The sequence below is a fragment of the Bubalus kerabau genome, chromosome 21 (assembly GCF_029407905.1).
Source record: "Bubalus kerabau isolate K-KA32 ecotype Philippines breed swamp buffalo chromosome 21, PCC_UOA_SB_1v2, whole genome shotgun sequence".
Taxonomy (NCBI): Eukaryota; Metazoa; Chordata; class Mammalia; order Artiodactyla; family Bovidae; genus Bubalus; species Bubalus kerabau.
This window is the reverse complement of record NC_073644.1, coordinates 52,421,434-52,438,556: the sequence shown is the minus strand read 5'-3', so window position 1 is coordinate 52,438,556 and position 17,123 is coordinate 52,421,434. Positions and strand designations below refer to the sequence as shown.

At 44.2% G+C, this 17,123-nt stretch overlaps 1 long non-coding RNA gene across 1 annotated transcript in view; it reads right to left on the bottom strand.

The window, feature by feature from the left end:
- Window positions 1–12,786, bottom strand: part of LOC129635911 (uncharacterized) — a 30,944-nt gene extending 18,158 nt beyond the window's left edge. The window contains exon 1 of the long non-coding RNA XR_008706529.1: window positions 12,659–12,786. This is a non-coding gene — a long non-coding RNA (uncharacterized LOC129635911). The remainder of the gene's footprint in view (window positions 1–12,658) is intronic.
- Window positions 12,787–17,123: the final 4,337 nt, after the last annotated feature.

Sequence of the window (17,123 nt, the reverse complement as noted above, 5' to 3'; positions counted from 1 at the left end):
AAAAAAAAATTGAAGTATGGCTGATTCATAACGTTTCAGGTGTGTAGCAAAGTGATTCCGTTATACATACATACATACGTGTGTGTGTTTTCTTTTCCAGATTCTTTTCCATTATAGGTTATTACAAGATCTTGAATATAGCTCCCTGTGCTATACAGTAGGTCCTTGTTGTCCATCTATTTTATATATACTAGTGTGCATCTGTTAATCCCAAACCGCTATTTTATTCCTCCTTCCCCCTTTCCCCTTTCATTCCATAAATTTGTTTTCTATGTCTAATGAATCTGTTTCTGTTTAGTGAATAAGTGCATTTGTATCATTTTTTTTAGATTCCACGTAAAAGTGATATCATAAGATATTCGTCTTTCCTGTCTGACTTTCCTTCACTTAGTCTGATCATCTCTAGGTACATCCATGTTGCTGCAAATGGCGTTATTTCATGCTTTTTATGGCTTAGTAACAGTTCATTGTGTACATTTACTACATCTTCTTTATCCATTCAACTGTCAATGGACATTTAGGTTGCTTCCTTATCCTGCCTCTTGTAAACAGTGCTGCTGAGAACACTGGGGTGTATGTATCTTTTTGAATTAGAGTTTTCTCTGAATATATGTCCAAAAGTGGGATTGCAGGATCATTTAGTAGTTCTAGTCTTTTAAAGAATCTCCATACTGTTTCCAGAGTGGTTCCACCAGTTTACATTCCCACCAACAGTGTAGAAGAGTTAGTTCCCTTTCCTCACATTTATTATTTGGTATTTATTATTTGGCCATTTGATTCTTATAATTCCATGAGGTAAGTGATTGCTACTCCCATTTACAGATGAGGTTTGGAGAGGACGCGGGAAGGAGCAGGGATTTCCTTTGATCCTGCCTGATTGCCTGGGCACCTCTGCTCTGTGCTGCCTTCTGAGATCATGGGGTGTGAGCGTGAGATTAGGGAGGGAGCTGGGGAGGAGGCAGGCCTCCTGTGGCCTTAGCCAGTGCTCGGAGGAGCTTTAAGGCCTGAGCTGGGGAATGACAAAGGTGTTCAGGGTGAGGAGAGAGAATGGCATGGTTTGTAGTGCGCTTCATATGTGGACTCCAGAGCTTCTGCTTTTCTGCATCCTGTCCAGGGAGGCCCAGCTCACTCTTAAAGCCCTCTTGCCTCCAAGCTGTCTGGGTGCCCTCTTCAGTGTCCACCCTGGATGCCCACTCTGGACAGTGCCTGGGCTCGTCTGACCTCCTTGATGCCTTCTCCCACTGAAACTGATCTATTAGGAGAAGAGGTAACGCAGCCACTTCATAAGCCTTAAAGTATCGCTCACCCACCATACATAAACTCACCACTGATCCAGCGGAACAAAGCCAGAAGGTGGAATTTCAGGGCCTCTGATGAACCTTGTAGCTTGCGACCTGGAGTGCCTGGGCCCAAGGCTGGTGGACCTGACTTGTCTTAAGAGATGGACTTGGGGATGCACCTGCCTGCAGGAGCAAATCAGAGGTGCTCCTCAGGTTGGAGCCCATTTAATGGTCCAGTCACTGGCATTTTTTTCCCAGTGGAGTTCCTGGCCAGTTTCCTAGAGGTCCTCACCCCAGATAAGACACTGACACCCTCTGTTTGTGTGGCCATAGAGCCACTAGCAAAGGGGTGTGTAATTCTGACCATGCTAAAAGGCTCGTGCACTCCCTAACCTCTGTATCCCTCAAAGAGACCCTTGGCCAGCTTGTAGCAGGCCTCTCTTCCCTCTCCTCCAGCCCTTCATCACCATCCCCGCCAGACCTCCTTCGCACAGAACCTCTGCAGAAGGCAGAAGGAACCCTGCCAGGCTCCTGTGAGCTGGTGCAGACACCCCTAGATTTTATTCAAGGTCCTTTTGGTCTTCTGTCCCCACTATTCCTCCCATTCACCAGTTTTTCCCTCACTTAATCCCCCACTCTAGCTGCTGCTGCTGCTGCTAAGTCGCTTCAGTCATGTCCGACTCTGTGCAACCCCATAGACTGCAGCCCACAAGGTTCCCCTGTCCCTGGGGGGATCCTCCAGGCAAGAACACTGGAGTGGGTTGCCATTTCCTCCTCCAAAGCATCAAAGTGAAAAGTGAAAGTGAAGTCGCTCAGTTGTGTCCAATTCTTAGCGACCCCACGGACTGTAGCTCACCAGGCTCCTGGGATTTTCCAGGCAAGAGTACTGGAGTGGGGTGCCATTGTCTTCTCCACCCACTCTAGCTACAGCCAGCTAATTATGACAAAGCAGCTTCCTGTTTGATATAGAGAGCAGATTTATGGGGGGTGGGGGTCGGGAGGAGTAATTATTTACTAGAATATCAGGAAGCAGGGGGCAGTTACACAAGAGGTTTTGGGAAACCAAGCTGATTCATATGACTCAGATAGGATTCATTTCTTCTCATTCCAATGCCTTTAGCTTTCTAAGGCACCGGGGCCTTGGAATGCAGAAGCAATTTTTCTATATTGATCTCTGAAGAACTTGCATTGGCAGAAAATGCGGGTTTGATCCCTGAGTCGGAAAGATCACTCCAGTATTCTTGCCTGGGAAATCCCATGGACAGAGGAGCCTGACGGACTACAGTCCATGGAGCCGCAAAGAGTCCATGAGGCTGCAAAGAGCTGGACACGACTGAAGTGACAGAGGACACACACCAAAGAAGTTAAACCAATAGGCACTTTTATTTTTGCTTCCAGACTTTTAATTTTGCTTTCCTTTAGAGTTTTTTCCTTGCTGGAGAGTGAAAATGTTTAATACATAATTGCATTTTGACTATGTCTTCTAGGATTGAGTACATAGAGGGTGCAACCTGGACAAACAATACAAAAATGAATTGTGTGCAGTGACTCAGCAAAGAGGAGTTTGGGAAGCCATGGGGGATTTGTGTTTATTTGACTTTGGATCTTTGACACAGGAAATACACAGGTGGTCTTTTAAAAAAAAAAATTTAAGCAATTTTAGATTATGAAAAAAATGTAAAAATAATATAGATGTCCATATAGTGGTCTCCCAACTTCCCCTGATGTTAAATTTTACATAACACAAACATTCAAATTATCAAAAGCAGAAAATTAACACTAATGCAACCCTATTAACTAAACTATAGATCTTAGTGGAATTCCAAAGTTCTCCCACCAATGTCCTTTTCCCTGTCCAGGATCCATTCCAGAATTCCACCCCATATTTAGTCATCATGTCTGTTTAGTCTCTTCTGGTTTGTGAAAGTCTATCCGTTGGAAGGTTTGTCAGATGTTGTCTTGTGAATAGACTGAGATGATGCATTTTGGCAAGAATGCCACAGAAATGGTGTCGCGCCTTTCTCTGTGTGTCACATCAGGGGTGCGTGATGTCTGTGTGTGTTATCACTGGTAACGTTAATCCTGGCCACTTGGTTCAGATGGTAAGTTGCTCCGTTATAAACTTACCATTTTTCCCTCTGTAATTAAGGGACACTTCATGGGGAGATAGTTTGAGACTCTGCAAACAGGGTGTTTGCCCTCACACTTTTGCTCACTGATTTTAGCAGCCATCAGTGGTTCTTTTCTTGCTTCTAACAGCTCTTAGTGTGAGTTTGCCCAAAGCCAGGCTTCTGTTTGCTTCATTCTCTCTACGTTTATTGACTGGAATTCTGTAGGACTTCTCCAATATTTTATTTAGTTATTTATTTATAACAGTATGAACTAAAGGATATTCATTTTATTCCAGGGTTATACTATATTACTATCATTATTTACATGGTCACTAAACTTCTTCCACCTTTGGCATTAGGAATGCCTTCAGGTTGGCACTTATGTCCTTTGACGTCCTAAATTTGGTTTTTAGTACTTCTTTCCTTCCTGGCACCATAAGATGCTTCAGTCTAATTTTATATATTTTTTTCAGCCTCATCCCTGGAATCAACCGTTTCTGCAATGAGTTCTGGTTTCTTTTATTTGCGAATGGTGTTTAGAAACTAAGACCTGGACACCTGGTGTTCTCGCTGCTAATGAGCTATCCTTTCTCCTAGGGCCTCTCAGCAGACAGACCCAAGAAACCACACACACATTCCTGAATCCTTCAGTGTGTGTGTGTATTTCATTCTAACCTTCCACCTTTCCTTATTTATTACTCTTCTTGAGCAGTAAAAAAACAAAAACAAAACAAAAGTATCTTTCATTATCCACAATATTTTCACTTTGTTCGATCTTAGTATAGCCATAAAGATAGCATATTAAAAATCAGAGACATTACTTTGCCAACAAAGGTCCATCTAATCAAGGCTGTGGTTTTTCCAATAGTCATGTATGGATGTGAGAGTTGGACTGTGAAGACAGCCGAGCACCAAAGAATTGATGCTTTTGAACTGTGGTGTTGGAGAAGACTCTTGAGAGTCCCTTGGGTTGCAAGGAGATCCAACCAGTCCATTCTAAAGGAGATCAGTCCTGGGTGTTCTTTGGAAGGAATGATGCTAAAGCTGAAACTCCAGTACTTTGGCTACCTCATGCAAAGAGTTGACTCATTGGAAAAGACCCTGATGCTGGGAGGGATTGGGGGCAGGAGGAGAAGGGGACGACAGAGGATGAGATGGCTGGATGGCATCACCGACTCAATGGACGTGAGTCTGAGTGAACTCCGGGAGTTGGTGATGGACAGGGAGGCCTGGCGTGCTGCGATTCATGGGCGACTAAGCGACTGAACTGAACTGAAAGTAGTTTCAGGATTGCTATCTTATACCCCGTGGAAAACAAATTTGCTAGCTAGAGTACAGCGTTTGCATATATATATATATATATATATATATTTGCAACTTTTCCCTAATTTTTTAAAGATTTTTGGTTCTTTGTTCCTTAGGAGTTCTTTGAGTATTAGGAGGGATTCCCAGATGGTGCTAGTGGTAGAAAACCCGCCTGCAAACGCTAGAGATGTAAGAGACTTGGGTTCGATCCCTGGGTTGGGAAGATTCCCTGGAGGAAGGCATGGCAACCCCCTCCAGATTTCTTGCCTATAGAATCCAATGGACGGAGGAGCCTGGAAGGCTGCAGTCCAGGGTCACAAAGAGTCAGACACGACTGAAGTGGCTTAGCACACAAGCACACACAGGGATTAGGAACATTGACCTGTTGTCTATGGTATATGGTGCAACTATTTTCTCCCCCTATTAGTTACTTTTACAGCTGTTTATGATAATTTTTTGCCTTGTGCTTCACTGGGTTTTTTGTTCACTTGATTTGTTTCAATTTAGTCAGATTGATCCGTGTTTTCTTTTGTTCTGACTGGGCTTTGAGGCTGAGTTAACTGAGTTAACCTCTTAACTGAGGTTAAGAGGAATTCAGCCATGTTTCTTTTCCAGTACTTTTATGGTTTAGATTGCTAATCCATTTGGAATTTACTCTCACATATGGGGTGAGGTATAGATCTAATTTTATCTTTTTCCAGTTGTTTCAGCACCATTTATTAGAAAATATCATCTTGTAATTTGAGACGCTGCGTCTCTCATATACTAAATTTCCATGAGTATTTGGGTCTGTTCTATTCTCTTTCACTAGTCTTTTTGTCTGTTTCAGCACCAACACCATGATGTTTTCATTATGGTCATTTTGAGATAGGTTTTAATGCCCAGTGGAGCTACTTCCCTCAGGAGTTTTTAATGTCTCCTGGTTTGCTCTTGTATGCTTCTTTTTCTATATGAATTTTACTTATCAACTTGTCTAATTCCATAAAGAGCTTGTTGGTGTTTTTGTTGTGGTTTCATTAAATTTTAAAAAGTAACAAGAAAAGGGAGAACTGACATAACGTTTATAACGTTATCCTATTCAACAACAACAAATGTCATTTCCATTTGTTAAAGTCTACACTTGTGTTTTTCAAGAGTATTTTTATATTTTCCTCATTTAGATTTTGCATGTTTTTCACTAGAATAAACTTAGTAAAGTTTGTCCCAAAGTATGTCATTCTCCCCAAGCTATTATAAGTGAAGTTTCTGGCATTGCTGTCTGCATACACTCTGCATACTTGACTCTATCCTGCCTTGCATCATTCTATCTATCAAAATGGAGCACCTCAGGAAGATCTTAGTTGTCTCATGAGCAGAGACCTAAATTTATATGTTCCTCCTCTGTGTCCCCTACTTATTTGGTTGAGATTTTTGCTATGACTAATTGGTGAAATGAAGCCTCTGTGTCTGACTCTGAATCTTACTCCACAGACATGTCTTAGAAACAAAAGGGTATTTCCTGTTTATCTTTCCAAATTCATGCCCCTGTTGCTTTAACTGCAGGCAGTCAGTCTAAGTGTGGAGACAGCTCTCTTCCTGCCTAACGTGACCAAGCCTTCCATGACCAAGTCTTCCTAGAAGTGGCTTGGTTATATCCTGATTATATTTTGCTCTCTGCCCATACATCTCTTCCTGGAGTTGAGCCAATGTCCAGAATCTAAATATTCTGAACCGCTCATTTCACAATTTTATCCAGGGTCAGCCTGGTAACTATTGAAGTTTACAAGAACCAGAGTCCATGGCCTGTGGGTAAATGACCATCTGATAAGGCCTCTGGGTCATGTGGGAACAGGCAATCTTGAACTTACACGTGGCGGCTGCCACCATCATGGCTTCAGCAGTGCTGGGTACACTCAGTGGGTGCTTAACAAATATCTTCTGGATGTCAGCTGGATGGATGGATATATTGACAATGGACTGACTAATGGATGGACAGGTGGATATATGGATGATTTTTAAATTTCATCAATAGTCCCTTAGGCTAGTAGTGAGTGTTTAGAGTATACATGTCCACAAGCAATCTTTCTCCTCAAACGACCAATATCCGGAAAAGCTACATAGCACAGCCAGTTCAGTTCAGTTCAGTCACTCAGTCATGTCTGACTCTTTGCGATCCCATGAATCACAGCACACCAGGCCTCCCTGTCCATCACCAACTCCCGGAGTTCACTCAGACTCACGTCCATCAAGTTGGTGATGCCAAACTCACGTCCATCAAGTTGGTGATGCCATCCAGCCATCTCATCCTCTGTCGTCCCCTTCTCCTCCTGCCCCCAATCCCTCCCAGTATCAGGGTCTTTTCCAATGAGTCAGCTCTTCGCATCAGGTGGCCAAAGTATTGGAGTTTCAGCTTCAGCATCATTCCTTCCAAAGAAATCCCAGGGCTGATCTCCTTCACAATGGACTGGTTGGATCTCCTTGCAGTCCAAGGGACTCTCAAGAGTCTTCTCCAACACCACAGTTCAAAAGCATCAATTCTTTGGCGCTCAGCCTTCTTCACAGTCCAACTCTCACATCTATACATGACCACTGGAAAAACCATAGCCTTGACTAGACGGACCTTTGTTGGCAAAGTAATGTCTCTGCTTTTGAATATGCTATCTAGGTTGGTCATAACTTTCCTTCCAAGGAGTAAGCGTCTTTTAATTTCATGGCTGCAGTCACCATCTGCAGTGATTTTGGAGCCCAGAAAAATAAAGTCTGACACTGTTTCCACTGTTTCCCCATATATTTCCCATGAAGTGATGGGACCAGATGCCATGATCTTCGTTTTCTGAATGTTGAGCTTTAAGCCAACTTTTTCACTCTCCTCTTTCACTTTCATGAAGAGGCTTTGGAGTTCCTCTTCACTTTCTGCCATAAGGGTGGTGTCATCTGCATATCTGAGGTTATTGATATTTCTCCCGGCGATCTTGATTCCAGCTTGTGCTTCTTCCAGTCCAGCGTTTCTCATGATGTACTCTGCATAGAAGTTAAATAATCAGGGTGACAGTATACAGCCTTGACGTACTCCTTTTCCTATTTGGAACCAGTCTGTTGTTCCGTGTCCAGTTCTAACTGTTGCTTTCTGACCTGCATACAAATTTCTCAAGAGGCAGATCAGGTGGTCTGGTATTCCCATCTCTTTCAGAATTTTCCACAGTTTATTGTGATCCACATATGGATGATTTTTAAATTTCATCAATAGTCCCTTAGGTTAGTAGTGAGTGTTTAGAGTATACGTGTCCACAAGCAATCTTTCTCCTCAAACAACCAATATCTGGAAAAGCTACATAGCACAGCCAGTTCAGTTCAGTCGCTCAGTTGTGTCCAACTCTTTGCGACCCCATGAATCACAGCACACCAGGCCTCCCTGTCCATCACCAACTCCCGGAGTTCACTCAGACTTACGTCCATCAAGTTGGTGATGCCAAACTCACGTCCATCAAGTTGGTGATGCCATCCAGCCATCTCATCCTCTGTCGTCCCCTTCTCCTCCTGCCCCCAATCCCTCCCAGTATCAGGGTCTTTTCCAATGAGTCAGCTCTTCGCATCAGGTGGCCAAAGTATTGGAGTTTCAGCTTCAGCATCAGTCCTTCCAATGAACACCCAGGACTGATCTCCTTTAGGATGGACTGGTTGGATCTCCTTGCATTCTAAGGGTCTCTCAAGAAAAAGGGAAAAAAAGCCTTTCGGGAATTCCTTGGCAATCCAGTGGTGAGGACTTGGTACTTTCACTGCCGGTTGCATAACACAGCCAAAACAAAAAAATAAATTTTTTTTTTAAAAAACTTGTTTAAGAAAAATTAATTAGGAAGTTGTTAACTAAAGCACTGTCATAGTCACCATTACCATCATCAGTATCACCTTAAAATTACAATAGAATAGATATTATGTATTTAAACAAGAATCTCAAGGAGAAAAACATTTGGGAATTAATTCAGAATGTGTGATAACATCAATCAACATGCTATCACACTTTCTAAAACTACTATGCATGCACTAAATACACAGTCATTTAGTAGGAGAAAAGGAGTTTGGTGTTTCCTCAAAACGGATAAAAGTATATCTTGGAAATCAAATTAATGTACACAGCAAAATAGCAAAATAAATTTGATCAACTCTAAATTGTTGGATCCAAAGGAGAAAGGAGAGCATGACCATTTTCAAGTCATAAGTTATCCTCAAGCTTTATTTCAGGCCAGAAGCTTCTACCCTTTTACAAGAGCACAACTCTGTCCTTGGTCAAAATTTCATACCCCAACCCTTTCCTCTCTCTCCCCTCTCCCTTACTAGCTCTCCTTACCTCCTCTTTCTTCTCCCCAGCTGTTAATCTCTTATTCCAAAAAGGAGCTGACAAACTCATTAACTTGAAATGTATGTGACTTATACCTATGTCTGGGATTATGGCTTCCAAGGGGATTCAAGCTTTAATGGGAGCCAAGAACTACATTGCTTTTAACATAGTATAGTGATTTTCAAAAATTTAAGTATGATTGATTTACAATGGTATATTAATTTCATGTGTGTATCACAGAGATTCAATATTTTGATAGATTACCATCTATTTGAAGTTATTACAAAATAATGGCTCTACATAAAAAAGAATGACATAATGCTGTCTGCACCAACATGGACGCCACTAGAGATTATCATACTAAGTGAAGGAAGTCAGAAAGAGAAAGACAAACATCATATGATGTCACTTACATGTGGACTCTAAAATATGACACAAATGAACCTATCCATGAAACAGAAACGAACCATGGACACAGAGAACAGGCCGGCAGTTGCCAAGGGAGGGGACTGGGGAGGAAGGAGTGGTCAGCTGGGGTTAGCAGGTATAAGCTTCTATACATAGGATGGATAAACAAGGTCCTTCTACACAGCACGGAGAACTGTATTCAATACCCTATCATAGACCATAATGGAAAAGAATATGTATATGGCTGAGTCACTCTGCTGTACAGCAGAAATTTATAAAATTATAAATTAACTATACTTGAATTTTTTTTAATTGACAAAAATAATGACTCTATTACTTCATGCTGTACCATATATCCTTGTTGCTAAGAACCATGTTTGTAAGTGAGAATTTTCAAAGTATATCAAGTCAGGAAGGAGACCCACATTGGGGGTACATATTACCCTGCATCCTTGAAATCATTCCTCCCAACTCACAGTCTTCTCTGGGGTTCCCAGCCTCCCAGGAGGAGCAGCAGTAGCCAGGACCTGAGACCAAGCTGCCCCAGTGTCCTGCCCTGGAGACTGGCAGGCAGTGGTTTCTGATCTTTAACCTACTTCCTCCGGTGCCTAGGGATCTAGGTTCCAGTCAGACCATCCTCCTCCACGCTGTAAAGCTTTCAGGAAAGACAACAAACCTTTGACTTGAGAAGTGGCTCTTGGCAAGAGCTATCAGGCCTTATCTCTACCCAGAGCTAATCATCAAGAAGTGGGCAGAACATCAAAATGAACGCGAGAGCCATCCACCCACCTGGGTTACTGGTACTTACTATTTTCCAAGCATTTCTCCATCATTTCCTCACTTGCTCCCAACAGCCGCAAGACAAGTATCATAAGCCCCAGTGCAGAGAAGAACACTGGCCCAGAGAGGTTACATAACTAGCTTTACATAGCACATTGTAGACTCTGGCAGAGATTCTGGGTAAGACTCGGACTATCTGCCTGGCAGCCTTCCTGCTCTGTTGGATGGTTCCAAATGAGAGAGGCACCTACATCTGGAAAATTCTAATCAGGTCAATAGCCCAGGAATTTGCACATCTGGTTTATAAAGGTTGCCCCAGCCTGGGACATGGTGAATATCTATACACACAGGCACATCTCAGAAGTGGATGGTTGACAAGGTGAATCCAGGCACAAACCAGCACACAGCACTGTCTTATGTGTGGGTTTTGAATTTCAAGTGGTTATTGTTCTTTAAGCCCATAGAAATTAACATTGTTACTTTCTAGATAAGGTTTGAGCATGATTCTGGGACAACTCAGCTAAAGGTTGACTCAGTAGGGCTTGCCCAGACTGGCTCTTCTCTTTTCCCATCTGAAGGCTCCTGCTGAAAATGATTTTACCTCATCAAAGTTTAAGCAAACAAGCAGGTGGGTAGAGATCGTGGGACCCAGTGTAGGTAAGCTACATGGAACCTACCCTTGAGAAGATCTGAATTCTAACCCTAGTCCTGCCTTGAAACCACTTTGGGAAAGTCTTTCCTTTCCCCAGGCTTCAATCTTCCCAAGAATGAAATGATAAAACTGGAATTGATCAGCCCTGAATTTCCTTCTGGCTCAGACATTTCATGGTTCTGAGATCTGATAAGGAGGTATGCTGTAACCCGGCACACTGGAAACACATCCTGGACGCTAGGTGAGAGACATTGTGAGTTCATTCACTGACTTGTAGTTGCTTTAGACATGTTCCCTTCTCCCTGGTAATGTCATCATCTGACCCAAATACAAATGCCATCATAGGGAAAACCTCATCTCAGACTCCTGGGATTCCCCCCACAGATCTGAGAAGCAGGAAATACACAGGCCTTCTGCAGACTAAGTAAATATCAGAGCTGAGGAAATTCCCTGCTAAGTTTCCCTGTGAAGAAGGCATCTGAGGGGTTAACACATCCCCGTGAATCTGCAGATCAGTCAGGAGCTGTGTTCAGGGCTGGAGAAAACAGACCAGAACTAGAAGATTCGAGATGATATGGAGGCCACGGCTTGATCAGAAAGAGGAAAATGACCTCCACTCACTTTCCAGGGAGACTTTATCAGTAAAACTGCAGCAGCTATAGCTGTTTAGAAGCTGTTGCATATGGGGAATGACCTTCAGGCTAACTGGGTCTACCAGATAGCTGAGGGGGCGGCCCCACACTTCATATACTGTGGAGCTCACAGTGGGCCTTCAGTGATGTCTATGGAGTGAATGCATAAACAAACCCTTGAGAAAATATTATTTTAATACAGACTTTTCTATAGTGATACTTCTTTGCAGATATATTTTTTTAATATTTCTTTTTTATTTGGCTGTACCAGGTTTTAGTTCCGGCATGTGGGCTCTAGTTCCCAGACCAGGGATTGAACCCGGGCCCCTTGCATTGGGAACATAGGGTTTAAGCCATTGGACCACTAGGGGAGTTCCAGATAGGGTTTTATAGAAAGATTTGGCAATGAAAAGCACAGTAGTTGTTAGTCTATGACCTTATGCAAGATGCGTGACTTCCTCTGCAAAACAATGATATAATAATCTATACCTTACAAGATTGTAATGAGAAGGAAATGAGGCAATTATGCAGAAGTTTTTGCCAATGGTAAAGTACCGTGTACAGGTTGCCATCTGATCCTCCTCTAATCTGGATCGACACAGAGCACTATCTCTTCCTGATCATTTAAGACCATTATTGTAAGCATCAGCCATCACAGTGTTCTTTAGCTACAGCTGCTGGTGGACACATGGACACTGTCCTGTGTAGCAGGAATGCCCTAACCCCAATCCCATTCACACCACAGAGATTCAGTGGATCTGTGGGTTGGGGCACAACCCAAACATCATCTTGCTAAAACACCCTGGGTGATTCTGATGTTTCCTGGAAGCTGTACTTAATGCATCAAAATCAAACATATTTCTCTCCTTTCCCAGGTGAGGGACAGCATGAGCAACTGTCCATCCCCTTTCTCTCCAAATCAGTGGAGTCATGATGTTCTCTGTTTAATGATCACCATGATCACCATGATCACCACCAACTTCACTTGGGACCATTTGCTGCTCGCCACCGGAGCTCCTAGCTCCTTGCTGGTTTGGTTTATAACCACAATTGCTCTCATCCCTCAGTGCCCCCACCTTTGCCCCAGTCCCTTTTTCTCTAGGTCCTGTGGCTTTTCCTTCACTCTGTGACATTTGTAAGTGAGGACTGGCCTTTGGTAGATCTCACCAACCTACCTCAATGCCCTTCTGCTTCTGTCTGCTGAACAGCCCCATCTCAGCCTGGGCCAGTCTGGTTCAATGGATCTCCTTCTGGTACCTGGAGGTGAGGGGTTGCTCTCTCATGTTATGGTCTGAATGTTTGTGTCCCGTGAAAATTCATACGTTGAAATCCTAACCGTTAATGTGATCCTATCAGCCAATGGGGCTTTGGGAGGCGATTACATCATGAGGGTGGAGCCGTCATGAATGGGATTAGTGCCCTTATGAAAGGGACCCCAGGCCTCTCTCTCAGCCCTTCTGCAGTCTGCCACCTGGAAGCAGCTTCTCACCAGAGCTCAACCGTTCTGGCTCGCTGACCTCAGATGCCCAGCCCCTGTCCTCGGTAAGCTGCCTCGTCAGTGATGTTCTGTGACAGCAGCGTGGATAGAGCAAGGCTACTTGTCTGGTTGGTTTTTTTCTAGAAGGCTTTGACACCAGCAGTGCCTGTGACCGGATGCCTGAGAGACCCAGAGGAAAGAACAGTGATGTCTGTAGGGGCTCATCGAGGGAGAGGTGGGCTAGGGCTTCCACAGACGGTGGTTAAGTGGTCGGCCCAACAAATGCGGCCCCATTGCCTCCAGGAAAAATGCAGAAGGACTCCCAGTTGATATTGTCAACTCTCTACTAATTCATGGTAAGATCAGATGAGTCATGTTTATAGACCCAAAGTTTGTTTCTTTCATAACTTAGCTCTCTTCTTTCTTCCCAGTTTTTGCTGGAGAGACAAACAGCCCAAAGCAGACAGAGGCTGTGGTTACAGGCAGCACGGTCCCAGAGAGCAAAGGCGTGAAGCACTCAGAGACAGGACAGAAGGAAGGCTCCCCCAGACACACTGCGCTGTCGCCCGCTCTGGGTTTCTCTGCAGGGCTCCTACTGAGGACGGGGCGCTGTGCCCTCTCGGCGCTGCCGCTGGGGCTTCATTGCGGAGCTTTCTTGTATGCTCTTTGGATGCTTTGGTCTTGCAGATTTAGGCCAGTTACTGGTTCACGTGGAAAAGTGCAGCTGCTTTGCTTTCTCGATGTACTGGTTTGCCAGAGCTGTTGTTTCAAAGCATCACAAACTGGGTGCTCTAGTCTTATGGTTCTGGAAGCTGCAAGTCTGAGATCAGGGTACCGGCAGGATTGGTTCCTTCTGAGAGGGGGAGGGGAAATTCTGCTCCATGCCTCTGCTGTAGCTTCTGGTGGTTTGCTGGCAACCTGTGGCATTCCTTGGCTACTTGTCTGCTTCCACTTGACTTGGCTCAGTGATGCTCAGAGAGCTGATAAAACATTATTTCTGGTATTTCCAGATGAGATAAGTGTTTGAATCAGTGAGTAAAGCAAGTTGGCCCTCACCAACACAGGTGGGCATCACCAGCCTGTTGAGGGCTCAAATGGAACACAAAGGTGAAGGAGGCGGGCATTTGCGTTTTGCCTGAGCTGTGACGTCCATCTTCTCCTGTTCTTAGGCATCAGTGCACCTAGTTCTTGAGTTTTGGGGATCAGACTGGGACTCACACCATCTGCCTCCCAGTTCTCAGGCCTTCAGACTCATTACACTGAATTACACCACCAGCTTTCCCCGTTCTCCAGCTTGCTTGTAGACTGCAGACTGTGGGATTGCTCGCCTCCATAACCACGTGAGCCAGTTTCTGTAATAGACCTCATCTTATGTCTCTCTCTCTCTGTATCCTATTGGCTGTGTTTCTCTGGAGAACCCTGACTCATAGAAGTGGGTACATAACATCCATAGCACCAGTGATAGCAACCCTAACAACCTGATTAAAATGGTGTTTTCCAGGGACTTCCCTGATGATCCAGTGGTTGAGAATCTGCCTTGCAATGTAGGAGAGGCTGATTTAATCCCTGATCGGGGAGCTAGGATCCCACATATTGCAGAACACCTAAGCCCACATACTGCAACTAAGAAAAAATGTGGCTAAATTAATTAAGTTAAAAAAAAAAAAAAAAAAGATGGCATTTGCTAGATATCCCCACGGTGGGAGGCAACTACTTCCTCTTTCTATATCTGTCCTCTGGAAGGAAGTCTCTAAGTCTGGCCCACACATGGGGTGGGAGCAGGAGTAGATTAAGTTCCCCGCTCCTGGAGGTGGGAATATGAACCTATATTGTTTAACCTTCTAAAAGGAAGATTTGTCTCTTCGGCATTTATTCATTTATTTGACCATTTATTTATATCACTATAGACTCTTGTGTCAATGCCACTTTTAACATTCAGCATTACTGCTTCTCCATAAAATTCTTGTGCAACTCTGGATATGCTGGCCTGAGTCCCAGCCTCCCTTTCCCACACAGGCCTGTTCATCCTCCTCCACACTTTGGCTTTTGCAGCATTTGCTAAGTCCAGAGTGTCTCGCACATGCTTTTTCTCCAGCCAAGTCCTAACTGTTTTCAAGTGACCAGCTCAAGACTCATCTCTCCCATGAAGCATCACTCAGGTCTATATTCCTCTTTTTCTCCCTCTCTCTTTCTTTTAATGACTTCTATAACAGCAACCGGGCTCCCCAGGAGGCTCAGTTGTAAAGAATCTGCCTGCCAATGCAAGAGCCTCAGGAGACGCATGTTTGATCCTTGGGTCAGGAAGATCCTGTGGAGGAGGAAATGGCAACCCACCCCAGTATTCTTGCCTGGAGAATCCCATGGACAGAGGAGCCTGGTGGGCTACAGTCCATGGGGTCGCAAAGAGTCAGACACGACTGAGTGAGCTCACATAACACGCTGCTGTTGTCCAGTCTCTGAGTCATGTCCGACTCTTCGTGACCACATGCACTGTAGAATGCCAGGCTTCCCTGTTCTTCACCATCTCCTGGAGTTTGCACAAACTCATGTATTGAATTGGTGATGCCATCCAACTAACTCATCCTCTGTGGTCCACTACCTCTTATAATTCTATCAGCTCCGTAAGGAAGGAGAGCAGATTGTCTCTTTTTTTTTTTCCTTTCCGAATAACAGCTATCCAACAATTCAATTCATGGAATTGAACAGAATCAAAAGCTCAAATTCAAACAGAACAGAACCCATCCAGATAGATCTGGATCGATTCTTTACACCATGCTATTTCGCAAGAGCAAATAAGCAATTTTATTTCACGACTGATATGTCATTTTCCTGTAATCAAGGCATTAACCTGAAGGCCTGTGTCCTTCTCTGGACCAGATGCTAAATCTGTTCTTTTTCATGACCGAAAATACCTGAACCCCTTCTTTTGTTCGGCAGATCTCAGGAGTCAATTTGTCTGATCAATGTTCATAATCAAGGAATTAGTGGACTAATTGTAGATTGTGTTAATATTTACAAAGCAAGCATGGGGCCTTTGTTCTGGCTGTGTGTAGGGGGCAGACACTTTTCTCGGGCCCTCCACGTGAAAAAGCAGCCTTCAGAGGGTAGCACTCCAAGACAGTGAACACTGGTTTAAAGAGGATAACAATGGCAGGTGGACATGAGGGGTGTGCAGTACATCCTCTGATTTCCAGGGCATGTTGTAACCACCATCTCCTGGTCCCCAAGTCACCCTGTCATTCTTGAAATATAACCCTGCCCCATGAATGCCTGATCAAATGGGACTGTCCATCAATACAGGGGGCAGGTCTGCCCTCCACACCAGCCTTAAAGGAGGGCTTCCCAGTGGCCAGACCAAGCCTCTTGGGTAGGCTTTGAAGGAAGGGTTGGTGGGAGAGAGGTTGGTGGGTCTCTCACTGCCCTGTGAATTTCAGGCTGAAAGACCCAGTTCAGAGCCAACTCTGTGGTCACTAAAATGACCATTTGGTGAAACCATCAGCTTGATGCTGTTCTCCTAGCCATATGACTGGCTCTTGATGTGATCGGATGTTTACTACATCAGTATCTCTCACATGTAGCTTTTACCCTTCTCAGGAAACTTTCTGATTGGCCAGGAACCTGCCCCCTATGAAACTGTCTATGCTGCTCCCCAGGGCCCTCAGGCAACACTGCAGAGTTATTCCAAGCTTGGTTTCAGGAGTTATAAGGTCATGAGAACCCCCCAGAGCAGTTCCACCCTCAGCCCTGTGAGTAGAATTGCTAAGACTGTTCCGCTACTGTTCCCCCAAAGAAGGGCTCATTTTCCCAAGCCTGGGAGCTGAGCACTGGGCAGTAAGAGTGCCAGGGCTTCTATTCATGAATTCACAACACTGACCACATTGTTCACAGTTGGGGTGGACATAAGCATAAAATTATTGTTCAGTGGTGGCCATGTGTTATATTGGCAGAGAAAATCAGTTCCAAATACCTCATTAGCACTGTACCTTCAAGCTCAGGAAAGAGATGGAAGCTTTATGGACAACTTACTGAGCAAGCTCAGCTTTCTGTTACCATCCTAAATCAAGAGGAAAGAACATGAACTGGGACATTTAAAACACAGATGAAGGAAATGTGCTCCTATCTCCTACCCAGTGAAAGGCTAAACATAAGGTCACCCGGAGGTC